Source organism: Barbus barbus (genome assembly GCF_936440315.1).
Source record: "Barbus barbus genome assembly, chromosome: 9".
NCBI lineage: Eukaryota > Metazoa > Chordata > Actinopteri > Cypriniformes > Cyprinidae > Barbus > Barbus barbus.
In genome coordinates, this window is record NC_136737.1 from 30,701,924 (window position 1) to 30,709,133 (window position 7,210).

The 7,210-nt window shown below is 36.1% G+C and overlaps 2 protein-coding genes across 2 annotated transcripts in view; both read left to right on the forward strand.

Moving 5' to 3' along the window:
- Positions 1 to 7,210, forward strand: part of LOC306874651 (NLR family CARD domain-containing protein 3-like) — a 311,376-nt gene that overhangs the window by 238,758 nt on the left and 65,408 nt on the right. The gene's annotated exons all lie outside the window — the stretch shown is intronic.
- Positions 1 to 7,210, forward strand: part of LOC306874658 (NLR family CARD domain-containing protein 3-like) — a gene marked incomplete at its 3' end in the record, with an annotated part of 195,623 nt that overhangs the window by 160,401 nt on the left and 28,012 nt on the right. The gene's annotated exons all lie outside the window — the stretch shown is intronic.

Sequence of the window (7,210 nt, forward strand, 5' to 3'; positions counted from 1 at the left end):
ACAGAATAGAGAAACATTGCCGATTTTGCAAAAGTTATGAGTAATGAAAATCATTTTTCTTACAATATCTGACAGCAACAGAAGATAAGATGATATAGTCCACAATCCATCTTATCAGTTACTCCTAAACTCCTTATAAGAAAGAAGGGGTTTCTGGTCTAGGTACAACCAATGGGATACATGCGCTCACATATGATTTTGCTAATTTTTGTAGCCACATGTACCAGAACTGCTGCTCAAAATCCTGTCGGCTGACTGGTTTTCTCATTACATTACAGACAACATGAGGATGTGCTCCAGATACTTTAGCAAGGACTGTATACTGTAGTTATAAGTAGGTGCTGCATTGAGAGACTATTGAGACTGTATTAAAAATGGTACTGTATTAAAATAAACTTGTTTCTGGTAATTCATTTGGATTGTGTTGTAGTTCAGTGTAAAGTCTGTGTTTTATTGTAAACAGTGTTAGTAGCGGATGGGGATCTGTAAAGAGTAACCAGCAGCCTTTTTACTACACTTAAATCCTGTTTTTTGATATATTTGATTTATATAACTCTTTGAAAAAGTTATGTTTTTATTAATTTATAACCAGATTATTATTGTTTTTATTGCTCCTCACATTACTAAAGAAAATAACTGCATTCTTGACACTGTTAAAATATTCCACTCATATCCTGAAGAGGGAGCAAGAGATGAGGAAGCTGACAGAGAAAGTGAAACTATTACAACTGGATCTGTTTTGTTTCTTGAGGAAGTGAAGTGCATTGAGAGAGAAAAACAGTGAGTATCACGATTTCACAATTATCTTTGATAGCCAAACTCAATCCAGACTGATTTAAAGTGAAGTACAGCAGCAGGATCAGATATTCTGAAAGTAGTTAAAATGACATTAGGAGATAAAACACAGAGTCTGTAAATCGTCTGATTCCAGCTTTACTTTCATTTTAACACAGTGCTCGTCTGAACTTGTTACGCAGTTTGTGAATAATGTGATTCTGTTTAAATAATATCCGGATGAAATACGATACGATTCACCTCTATTAAGCCGGGCTGTGCTATTTTCGTCCAATTTTGAGCCGAATTCTGGCTCGTGCGACTCTTTTTTTTTTTTTTTTGTCGGGCCCTATTTCCGCTTTCTCGTGTGTCGTTTGTCATGCAGTGTTTGCTCGGTGTACAGGGGGAAATGAGAAGCGATTAGCCTCTCCCGACAGGCAATCGGATGGTCGGGTGAATTTCTGACATATCACCCCTCGTGAGGGTATCGCACAGTTGAAGCAGAGCTACGAACCACTGTCCTAAACTGCTTTTTCCCTCACTGCGCCTGCGCGGAAATAGAGCCATTTAATCTTTAATGCGGTAAGAAAGAAAACGAAAAAAAGGAAGATCTTTTGATAAAATTATGTTATTATCACGGGAAATGTGAATCATTGCCCATCATTTTTCAATTAGTAATATAGACAAACAAGTCGCAGCATTACCAGCTTCACTGACAGTACTGTAAGTTACAGTAGGGCCTACTGAAAGTAAAGCTGGCAATGCTATTTATAATTAAAATTCAACTGAAAAGTTGGAAAAACATGTAAAAGAACTATATGTTTTAAAGAGAATAAAAAATAACATCAAAAATAGATCGGTCCTGTCTGTTGTTTATTAATTCATGCTGTGACGTTCTACTATGTTGTCTGTTGACACTGTGGAACATCATACTAACCTTTAAACAACATTCTACTAACGTTAAGGAAACTGGGCATTTTTATGTTCAAATGTTACAAATCAACGTTCCTAGAATGTTACAAATCAACGTTCCTAGAATGTTGAATTTTAAATCAAAATTAAGTTGAAAGAACGTTTGAGGAACATCATACGTTTTAAAACGTTCCTCTAACGTCAAGAAAACTGGTCATTTGTTTATGTTCCCAAAACCAATAATGAATATTTGTAGAACGTTCTTATAACAAAATTCTGTTAGCTGCGTGATGCTTTTTATTTTTTAATAATTTTTTTAAGCTATCTCTGGCTATCGTCCATATACTATGTCATCATCTGCGCAACTCGAGTATTTCACACGTATATAAAACAGCTGCAACAAAAATATTCCTTGTGTTTTTCATAAAAACATGAATTACCACGATAGGGGTATATTCTGTTGGGTTCTTCAGAGAAGCACTTGTCTTTTTTAACAAGCAGCACAGTGTTTGACCTAAAATATTTTTGATGGTAATAATAGATGTATGAAACTTACATTTCACTGACTCTGTATAATTGTGTATGTGAAGAATAAAAATCTTGAATCTTGAATGAAAACATGACGAAGGATTCACATTAAACTCACCCATTTTTTTATGTCCACAGACATACCAGGCCAATAAAAGCGCTTGTTTATGGCATCCAGGGTTTTTAATGCCACAGTGAGCACCTATTGGGCTGCTGTGGAGCTCTTCAAAAATTTATTGGGCACTTTTTTTTCGTGCTGACCACTTTTGCCAAAGTACTTTCTTTTTTTATATAATACAAAGCTTCATCTAAAAAGTATAAAAATCATTATAAACAACCAGTGAAGCCACTAAATCCAGGTGTACATTTTACATTACTTTCAAAAATTAGAAATATAAACTTATCTTGTCTGGAAAGACCCTGAGGTATCTTTCCAAATCTTTTAAAGTCTGTCAGTGCTTTGAATTCAGCCTCATCCATCTTCAACACAACAGTGCAAAATCTAATAAATGAGTCCTATACAGCAGCAGGATCAGATATTCTGAAAGTAGTTAAAATGACATTAGGAGATAAAACACAGAGTCTGTAAATCGTCTGATTCCAGCTTTACTTTCATTTTAACACAGTGCTCGTCTGAACTTGTTCTGCAGTTTGTGAATAATGTGATTCTGTGTAAATAATATCAGGATGAAATAGTTTTTCATGTGTGCAGGTCATTACTGAGGACTGACTGATGAGACAGAGCTGGATTTGAGAAAATTAACTGCTGAGATGATTCATAACTCACTCTGTGGATCAACATCTGTATCTGCTTTTAGATGAAACCATGGCCTCCAGAATGAATCTCTCTGAAGAACATCACACACAGATAAAGACAGTCAAGAGGTGAGAAAACTGAATATTTTTCACATTTTTAATGTTCAGAAACAATAAATGCATGCTACAATAACACGATTTCAACCGTGCCCCTCAGATCTTTGAGTCAAGTGGATTTTGAATGCAGCTTCCAAAAGACACAAATAGCTGATTAATATATGTTTGTCTCTGATAAACGATCACACCGGTGTGATTAGATGTTCGGTGCTAAATTCAAATCTGTGTTTGCTCAACTTCACTGTCTGGCACGGAGCCAGAGACTGCTGTGTTTTTAGCTCCAGCACTGCGCATTATAACCAATCACACATGATTCTGTTGAGCTCATGAGTACAATGACCAATAAGAGGCATTCAGATGAGTGTTTTATTCAGTGTGAGCGCTCCCTGAATGAATTCTGCTCTCTGACCATTTCTCCCTTTGCAAATCTCATATCACATCGTAAAGGAATTAATTTTTTTATAAAAATTAAAGAATTAAAAAGGTAGGTAGGGTTAGGGTAGGTGTAGGGAGGGCTTTATTGTATCAATAAGGTGGCATCCATTTAATAATCTGAATTAAAATGATAATTTACACTCAATACGTTATTATTGCATACTGGTTTATAATGTAATACAATACTGAAGTGCAGATAATTGCCACTATTTTGCAACAAGTAGAATAAATAGCAGAAAATCCTGCTATTGTAACATAGTGTAAATATAATCTATAGCTATTTAGTGTAGATAAAATCCATTGCTATTTGAAGGTAAGAAAAATGACTGCAGTTTGAACTGAGGAGGGCCTATAATCAGTCCAGGGCACCTCTGCGTCATCATCCGGCCCTGCACCAGTGTCTCTGTATTGCTCTATTTTATTCTATAATGCATGAATGAAGAGGGCACATGGGCCAGATCCTTTTATTGATAGAAAATAATACTTTAATCTTTTAACTCTCAAGACACAACACAGTCCTCCATGAAAAAATATGTACATCGGTTGCAGATATTTCTATGTTCTTTCAACATAATTGATCTCCGTTTATGTTCCCTAACTCCGTGTAGAGCTCAGATCCATCCACAGCGAGAGACTAAATGGTGATGGGTGCGAATCAGTTTCCTTCACAAAGGAGCGGGGTTTCTGAAGAACTCATAACTACTTTATTTAGCTTCAACATGACTAATTCTATATGATTGAACATCCTTACAGAATAAATACATGCTACATGATTCAAATATGTTTAGATGAGGAACATAAATTAATCATGTAGGAAATATGAAATGCATATTTAAAAATTCAACAACCTCCCCATCGCCATTTTTCAGTGAAAGATGAACATTAAAGGGAGTTTGAAACAGTAAAGGTGTTTCTGTCAGAGCAGTGTGAGATTTTCAGAAACAGTTTGTATTGCTGTTGTGTTTCAGTCTGTGTGAGAATGACTCTCCTGAACCTAGCTGTGTGTCCATCAAGAGTGACCAGTCAATGGATCCTCCTCCAATTACATTCAGCTCGGGAGAATCATCTGCTGATCTGAGGTGCTGTTTAGTTTACAGTATGAGAATATATATATATATATATATATATATATATATATATATATATATATATATGATATTCATTCATTTACTGATCTGTATTAAATACATTCATACATATTTACAAAAATATTCAATATTTGTTTAACTGCAGTCAAAAATATGAAGGACCAGAATCACATTCAGCAAAGAAGAACTTAGACTCCATTTTCAAGGTTGGTTTGTGTGTGTGTCTGTGTGTGTGTGTGTGTGTGTGTGTGTGCATGTTTATGTGGTTTATGAGGACACAAATGTGTATAATGACATGGGTATGACAGAGGTATTACAATATGAAGGTGGTTTATGAGGACACTGCATGTCCCCGTAATTCAAAAGGCTTAAAAAACATACTAAATGGTGTTTTTTTGAAAATCTAAAAATGCACAAAGTCTCCTGTGAGGGCTAAGTTTAGGTGTAGGGTTGGTGTAGGGCAATAGCACACACAGTTTGTTCAGTATAAAAACCATTACGCCTATGGAGAGTCCCCATAAACCACAAAAACCAACATGTGTGTGAGAGAGAGAGAGAGAGAGAGAGAGAGAGAGTGTGTGTGTGTGTGTGTGTGTGTGTGTGAGAGAGAGAGAGAGTGAGAGAGAGAGTGTGTGTGTGTGTATCAACACAATGGGTTTCATTTACGAAACGAACATAAGACCGAGAATTGGGTGTACGGTGGTTTCTACGCAAAACTTGTAATTGATCAATAAGGGCGTGAGCGGTGGCTTCGATCAAATCTGACGTCAGGTCTGAGCTCGTGTTTTTGAGTTAGCCAGAACTTGCCTGCAGCATAGACAATTTCGGAGAATTATATAATGACAGCATTTTGTTCATTTTGATTATTTTCCTAAACCGACAAACAAAGCTTTTCTTTTTCTTTTTTTCCCCTCTTTAATGTCTCAGCAGAAATCGAGACTCATCAGAGGCATTTCTAATCTTCTATTGTCCAGTTTTGGTGAGCCTGTGCGAATTGTATCCTCCGTTTCCTGTTGTTAGCTGACAGGAGCGGCACCCGGTGTGGTCTTCTGCTGCTGTAGCCCATCTGCTTCAGGGTTCGACGTGTTGTGCGTTCAGAGATGGTATTCTGCATACCTTGGTTGTAACGAGTGGTTATTTAAGTAACTGTTGCCTTTCTATCATCTCTAACCAGTCTGCCCATTCTCATCTGACCTCTGACATCAACAAGGCATTTTCGTCACTCAACTGCTGCTCGCTGGATATTTTCTCTTTTTCGGACCATTCTCTGCAAACCCTAGAGATGTTTGTGCGTGAAAATCCCAGTAGATCAGCAGTTTTTGAAATACTCAGACAGCCCGTCTGGCACCAACAACCATTCCACGTTCAAAGTCACTTAAATCCCCTTTCTTCCCCATTCTGATGCTCGGTTTGAACTTAAATTAAATCCTATTAATTTAGTTATATGCGCAAATAACAGCATAAATAGACCATGAGGAATCACACATCGTCGGATCACGCACCTGCAGTGCTTCTGTGAATGGAGAAAAAAATAAAATAAATAGGGCTACACGAAATATATGTATCTTAATTAACAGATTAACAACAAAAAAAAACACTTTAGTTTTTGTGACACTCTTAATGCATTTTATTTGTTTTCTTTATATCTTTATTTTATTTTATGTAACTGATTGGTGATCACGCAGGTGCCTCACACGCACGACATTTCAGCCATTAATCAAACTAAAATGCAGTCAACCAAACATAAAGTTAGACTGCACAATTTACAAGGTCCACTGTAAAATCAGCGTTCAGCGCTGAAACAAACATTTATTGCGCATGTGATACTGGAACAAAAGTGAAGTACAAAGCCTTGTTTACATCACAGATAATAGTTTATTAACCAAATGTTACATGGCAAAAAATGGAAACATTTGGATGTTGAATGAGAGAGGCTTGTGAGCCCAATGCCGTTTAGTTTCGCTTTAATTCATTCATTTCAGCTTGACGTTGTATTATAATGAATGCCACTATAGCCTCATTTGTGTTTTACTTCATAGTTTAATATAACATTTTATAGCTACTATTTTTTTCATTCTTGTTTTGTAATACCGTTAAATTTAAAGGGTTTCTTGTGGATTAACAAGAACTAAATAAACAATATAGTGTTTATAATGTTTATGAATGTTTCGTTCAATTTACTGGTATTTAATATACATATAAATTAATGCTATTGTTTGCAATTATAAGGTTAAATGAGTTATAAGGTTTTTATTTTTGGAGTAAAATCAATTTCTCTTTCATGAGATCACTTCCTCTTTTTGGCGGGTTATGTTTCTCCGTGTCGTAAACTCTAGGGGCCAGGTTTCTAAACCGGGGTGTTTTTAGGGGCGTGATATTCAAACGACGATTGTTTTCTGCCGCCACATTTATCAATGTACATCTTTCTATGATGGGATTGACGGCATACGACTGTTTCATAAATCTGTGCAATCCTCTCTGTAATAGTCACATTTACTTTCCTATCAATGTAAGATAATTTGTAGGCCACTATAAAGCAGATCAATGATCACTAAAGTAGAGAAGCTGGATCCATATGTAACCTGACTGCTGCACAAAGA